Here is a 5,895-nt window from a genome sequence, read left to right as displayed (position 1 = left end):
TGGTTTCCTGTGTGTATGTGAACACTCTGCTGGAGTTTGTTACGTGTGCAATAGCTTTCTGTCTACAAAATAAACGATGTGCAGTGAAAAGATCCTTTATTGCTGGGAAAATGCTGACCATCGTCTGAGCTTCCAGCGAGTCCTAATCACCGATCTCTGATCGCTGCGACAAACAGAATAATAAAGACGTTGTTTAACGTACTGTGAGAATGACCAGACTGTGACACAAAGACACTGAGTGAGTAGATGCTTTTGGGAAAATGGGGCCAGTAGACGTGCTGGACAGGGGGTTGGCCTACACCTTGCCTTTGTGAAAACGCAAAATCTGTGACACACGATAAAGTGAAACGTGATGAGACGAGGTACACCTGTGAAACCGAACGTGTCCCAAGACCTAATTTCTGCATTCGTGTCTGAGAGAATTTTCATCAGTCCCTCAGCAGAGGTCCAGGGAGAGCGGAGAGTTCTCCAGGGATGGGACCAGGCTGCAAGGAGGGTCCTTGAGTGGGAGGGGGTGTCTGGGCGCGTCCCCGCCCCAGAGCGCCTGCGGCTGCCGGGACAAACTACCGCGAACCGGCCGGCTTGAGCCAATGGAAGTTCGGCTCAGGGTTCCGGAGACCAGAAGTGAAGGTGTTGGCAGGGCCACGTGCTCTCAGGAGGCTCGGGGGTCCTTCCTGCCACCTCCAGGTTCCACTGGCTCCAGGTGTTCCGTGGGGCCGCCTCCCTCTGCTCTCAGCCGGTCTTCACGTGGCTTTCTGCTCTCACGTGTCTCCCACTGGGATGTTTACTGCCGGACTTAGGGCCTCCTGGACCATTTAGGGTGATCTCCTATCGAGAATCTCAGGTGCGTCTGCAAAGACCTTCAAAAGAAGGTGATAGCAAGGGTCTCCCTGGGTACAGCTTTTGGGGAGCCACCATTCCCCCACTGCTGCCCTTATTGGCAGGTTCAGCTGTCCAGTGGCTGAGCTTTGCAGCAGCGGGGCTGCCATACCCGCGTCCTCAGATCCATGCAAAGCCCGCTCTGCCCACTGGACTGAGTCCTTCTTCCCAGGGGACGCTGGCCATGAGGCGAGAATTTAAGACCGTGGGCTGGTGAAGACCGTGAAGCCATGTGTGTCCAGGTGGAGACGGGACACTGGTCATCCCTCTCCCATCAGATCCTTTTCTATTTTTCGGAAGAAAAACATGATGCAAACAAGAAAGAAAAAAGACACAGGCCTTCTGGGTTGGTGACAAGGAAGCAGCATCGTGGGTGATGGTGGATGTTATGAAGCTGAAGGCTGGAGACACACACACACACATACCCCCCACACCCCCCCCACCCAGCAGCAACCTCACACACATCCAGCAGCAACCTCATCGCTGCTGGTGTGCTGAGGCGAGGTTGGCGAGAGCGTTGGCAGGGCTTGGGAGCTCGAGCCCAGGCGCAGCGCTGGGGGAGCTCGGGGAGGCAGGTTCACAGAGGGCTTCCCGGCCCCCGTGATGCCGCTGTGGGGGCTCACGCTGTCCGACAGCAGAGGTGGCCGGAGGTGCCCAGAGCCGCATGTCCCCGTTGAGATGCTGAGCCTCCCCAGCATTCTGAGCTGCAGGGGTGGGAGGACCAGGTTTCTCTGGAGTCCCCTGACACGCAAGCGCCCGTAGACCGCTTACATGAACCGAATGCCGTCTCTGAAAGCAAACATTTATAGTGGGATTTCTTTTTTTTTTTTTTGTAAGTGTTCTGTGAGCACAAATGGGACACACGTGCGTTTCATGGTAGACCATATTGGATGGAAGTACAGAGGACGTTCCTGATTTGAGGAGCGTCTGTAGCCGCAAGTGCTGATCTCCCAGGGGCCACACGCCTGCCTTCTGTGCGCACGTGCAGACCACACCTGCTCAGCGGGGCTGGGAGGGAACAGCTGCCTGCGGTAGGGACCGTGGGGGTCCCAGGCAGACGAAACGTCCCAAAGCTGATTCCCAGCCCAGGCGCTCTGGAGCAGATAGGGCTGGCGGGGGCCGCTCTGGCTGCGGTACGGAGGGGAATGGTCAGGACGGCTGTTCAGGAGGGGCAGGAGCAGGCTCGCAGGTGCTAGTGGCAGTCAGCCACCGCTCTCCGGAGGATGACACCTGGCCTGGCCATGGAAGACCACGTAGATGGCAGGGACCTCAAGGGACTGCACAGATGTGTAGCTTGAGATGGTGGCCTTGAAGTGATAGAGGGAGACCAAACTGTGTGCTTCCTCTCAATACAACAACAGACCCACACCGATGCACGTGCGCGTATTTCTGTCCTGGAGAACGTGTCGTGAGCGCTGTGTGTACACACCCATGTGCGCATGCACACACGGACACGCGCTGAGTTGTGACCCTCTTTTCGTGCAGGGGCCTCACTGCCGATGGGACTGTTTCCACATGGGGCCTGGGAGGAGGTAGGGAAGTGAAGTCACAGGCGTGTCCTAGCCAAGGAGGGCGGGTGGCAAGGGAGGAAGGGGAGACACCGGAGGGCTTGGTCTGTCTCCACGCACACGCGCCAAGGGAAGCCCATGTGGGGACTCCAGGGGGAGAGGAGGTGGCTGTCCACACCTGGACGAGGTCTCCCACGAGAACCTGACCTTGTAGCACCCCGACCGCTGACTTCCAGCCTCCAGAGCTCTGAGGACTGGGTACTCGGTGTTGAGGCCGCCGTTCTGTGTGTGGTGTTCACAGCAGCCACACCAGGACACACTGGTTCACTCTGAGTGCTTCTAGTCAGTTTGTCGACTGATAATGACCAGTCAATAAAGAGTCCCGTCCTTTTGTGATTTCTCTGTTAATTTGATGCAGTCTGATTGCTAGTCTCAGTTCCCAGGGCAACTGTCAGATTATTTTGTCCATTATGCCCAGCTCTCCTGCCTAGTGGGGCACCCAGCCCTGGCCTGAGGAGGGGGAGGGGGAGGAGGGCGGGGCGGTCCCTCGGCATCTCTGTGGCGGGCAACCGCCCGCTGCAGAAGCCAAGGCGCAGGCCTTTTGTTACCTTCTTGGAACTTTTCCAGCCCAGGCTTGCAACCCTGGACAGAAGGGAGACAGACTGGCTGTGACCTTGGGGGGGGGGCACAGACTAATGGGGGTCATGAGAGCCACCATCTTGGCCATTTTTATGGGGGAGCCACGAGGACAGGGAGGGCAGGGAGGAAATCCAGCCTCACCGCGGCTGAACGAACACAGGCCGTGGAGACGAGGGACGCGCTGATGGAATATTTATTCCTGGCTTTATTTATAGCATCGTCTGATGCAGAATCAGGAATCAGCCAAGCGGCAGATAGCTGGGCCCATCCCTCACGGGGCCCACGGCTGCTGGGGCTTTGCAGGAGCTTGGGCTCCCCGCGTGTGGCCCTCTGTTTTCTGCCCTGTCCCTGCCCCTTGTTCTGCTCCAGACTTTGTCAGTTGTCCTTGGATTCCTGCCATCAGACCCTGGGCTCTGTGACCCAGTGATGTTCTCTGCAAGGCCTTACCAGTGCCCGTGTGCGAGACAGGCAGGATTGTGAGACTCCGTCTTTTCCGCCTCTTCATTTCTTTTTTTTTTTTTTTTTTTCCCTAAGATTTTATTTATTTATCAGAGAGAGAGAGGGGAGAGAGCGAGCACAGACAGACAGAGAGGCAGGCAGAGGCAGAGGGAGAAGTAGGCTCCCCGCTGAGGAAGGAGCCTGATGTGGGACTCGATCCCAGGACGCTGGAATCATGACCTGAGCCGAAGGCAGCTGCTTAACCAACTGAGCCACCCAGGCGTCCCTGCCTCTTCATTTCTGTTGGGGCATAGTGGTCCCACCTGGACCAGGATTTCTCCCAAGGATCCAGAAGCACTTACTTTTCCCACAATCTTTGATGTTTCAAAGGCTTTTAGGGATGAGGCGTCTTATACAGGATAATAACACCAATAATACTTTAAAATTTAAAATACTTTTATATAACATTTGATAACTTGAATGTACATTGAATATACATGCAGGTATGTGCGTGTATATTTCATTACAGCTATTTTATTATAGTTTTATTGGATTACAATCATTATTGGCCTTTATCTAGTGTTTCAGGTGTGTAGGCAGTGAATTAGGGAAGGTTCAACTAACAATAAGCGAAAAAAGGTAGGGGTTAGATTTTCTCCTGTGACAGCAGTTAGAAGTGTCGCCCAGAACAGTTAGGGCTGCTCCCAAGCATCAACCAGGCTCCACGCTGATTTGCGCTTCTTTCTGCCACTTTTAGCAAATGGTTTTGCCTTTTCATCTCAATATGGCTGCTGTCCCTCCGGCTGTGACACCTGCATTCCAGGCAGGGAGAATGTAGAAGAGGACGGGCAAAGGGTGACAGGCAGAAAGCCTTCTACAGATGCTTTGCCATTTCGTGCTGGAGGAACCTTCTCCCTCAGGGTCTCCTACCCACATCTCATCGGTCAGAACAGGGTCTCTTGGCTACCTCTGTTTGCAAGGGAGGTGAGATGCGCTAGATCTTAGCATTCACAGCCTGTGGAGCACAGGCAGGCCAGAGGGGAGGGGACTGGGAAAGGGAGCTGTCAGGTGACCTCGAGGGTCTGTTGCGGCATATCCCAGACGGAGACCTGGATTCCACATCCCTGGTGCTGATGTGGATTCTTCCCTGTGGAAATGTACTTGGAGGCCAAACTTTAAGTTTCATGTAAGTAAATTTAGATCCCAGATGCAGGGCTGTGAGCTTTTCTTGTTTAGTTTGCCTGGCAAATACGTGGGGTCTTCTGCATCAAGAGCCAAATGTACAGAGCTGCATGACGCCCCCCTCGTGGATGGCGTGTGGACGGAGGTGAGGACGCAGGGCTCCCGCTGCGGCGCCAGGGAAGAATACGGATGCCAAGGACTAAGAGCAGAGGCGGAGCTGATGGCCCATCTCTCCTGGCGTCCGGGAGATGGGTGATACGGGCAGCGCCTTGACTGAGGTCCATGCCACACCTCTGCTCTAAGCCTCACCATGGTCCTAACCCATGCAGTCCCAACTTAGCGGCCGCACATGCTGCCACAGCCCAAGTGCACTGGCAGGCGGGGAGGGCAGGCACGGGGATGTCTCTGGCCCTCGGATGCCGGGCAGAGGGCTTCCGGGTCCCAGGCTGCAGGAGCCACTCAGTGGTTCTAAACGCTACCTGCGCCGGCTGGGGACGACGGGAGCCCGGCGACAGCCGTCTGCCTTCTCAGAGCCGCCGCCCGCCGCAGTCTTGGCTTCTCCCCCTTCTGCCGCCATCCCTTCTACCGTCCTACTCCTCCTGCTTTCCCTCCTGCAGGGTGGGCACTTCCAGGGTCTCCGGTCCCGCCTTTTCCTCCTCCTCGCCCTCCCGCCCTTCCCCTGGAGAAGGCCCTGAGCTCTGTCCAGACCCTCTCAGCTGCTCTGCCAGGGAGCGGCTGCGTGTGAGATGCCCTCCCTTTCCCGCTCTCTCCACGAGCAGCTAGGCGACACTGCAGGACACTTGGGTTCACGTGGAACTGTATTAGGGGAAGACACAGATATTTTAAGGTGCCCTCTGGGCGGCCCATTCATGCCGTGGCAGTTATTAATTTGCACGTGTGCACTGACTGGAGCGTCCGTGTCCCAAAGGGATTCTAACACAGTTGTCCACGGATTTCATCAAAAGGAACAGCTGGGGCCCCGGGGGAGGCTGAGTTAGGAAATTAAGGCACAGAGCAAAACAGAAGATGGACCTTTTAAGTAAACTGTTGTCTGACCCCTTTAAGTTCTGGATGTGCGTGAGCACCGAATGCCCATCTTCTGGAGGATGCCATGCCCCACTGCAAAACCCCATGTGTCGTGGGAGCGAACGGAGGCCGTGATCGTTACCATCACCAGTACCCGCTTGTTCACTGTCCACGGCCTGCCGCCAGGCTCCCTCAGCACGGAGGCCCGCCGCTTCCCCACGAA

Source organism: Mustela lutreola, chromosome 5 (genome assembly GCF_030435805.1).
Source record: "Mustela lutreola isolate mMusLut2 chromosome 5, mMusLut2.pri, whole genome shotgun sequence".
Classification (NCBI taxonomy): Eukaryota; Metazoa; Chordata; class Mammalia; order Carnivora; family Mustelidae; genus Mustela; species Mustela lutreola.
The sequence above is the reverse complement of the archived record's forward strand: the minus strand, read 5'-3'. Positions refer to the sequence as shown.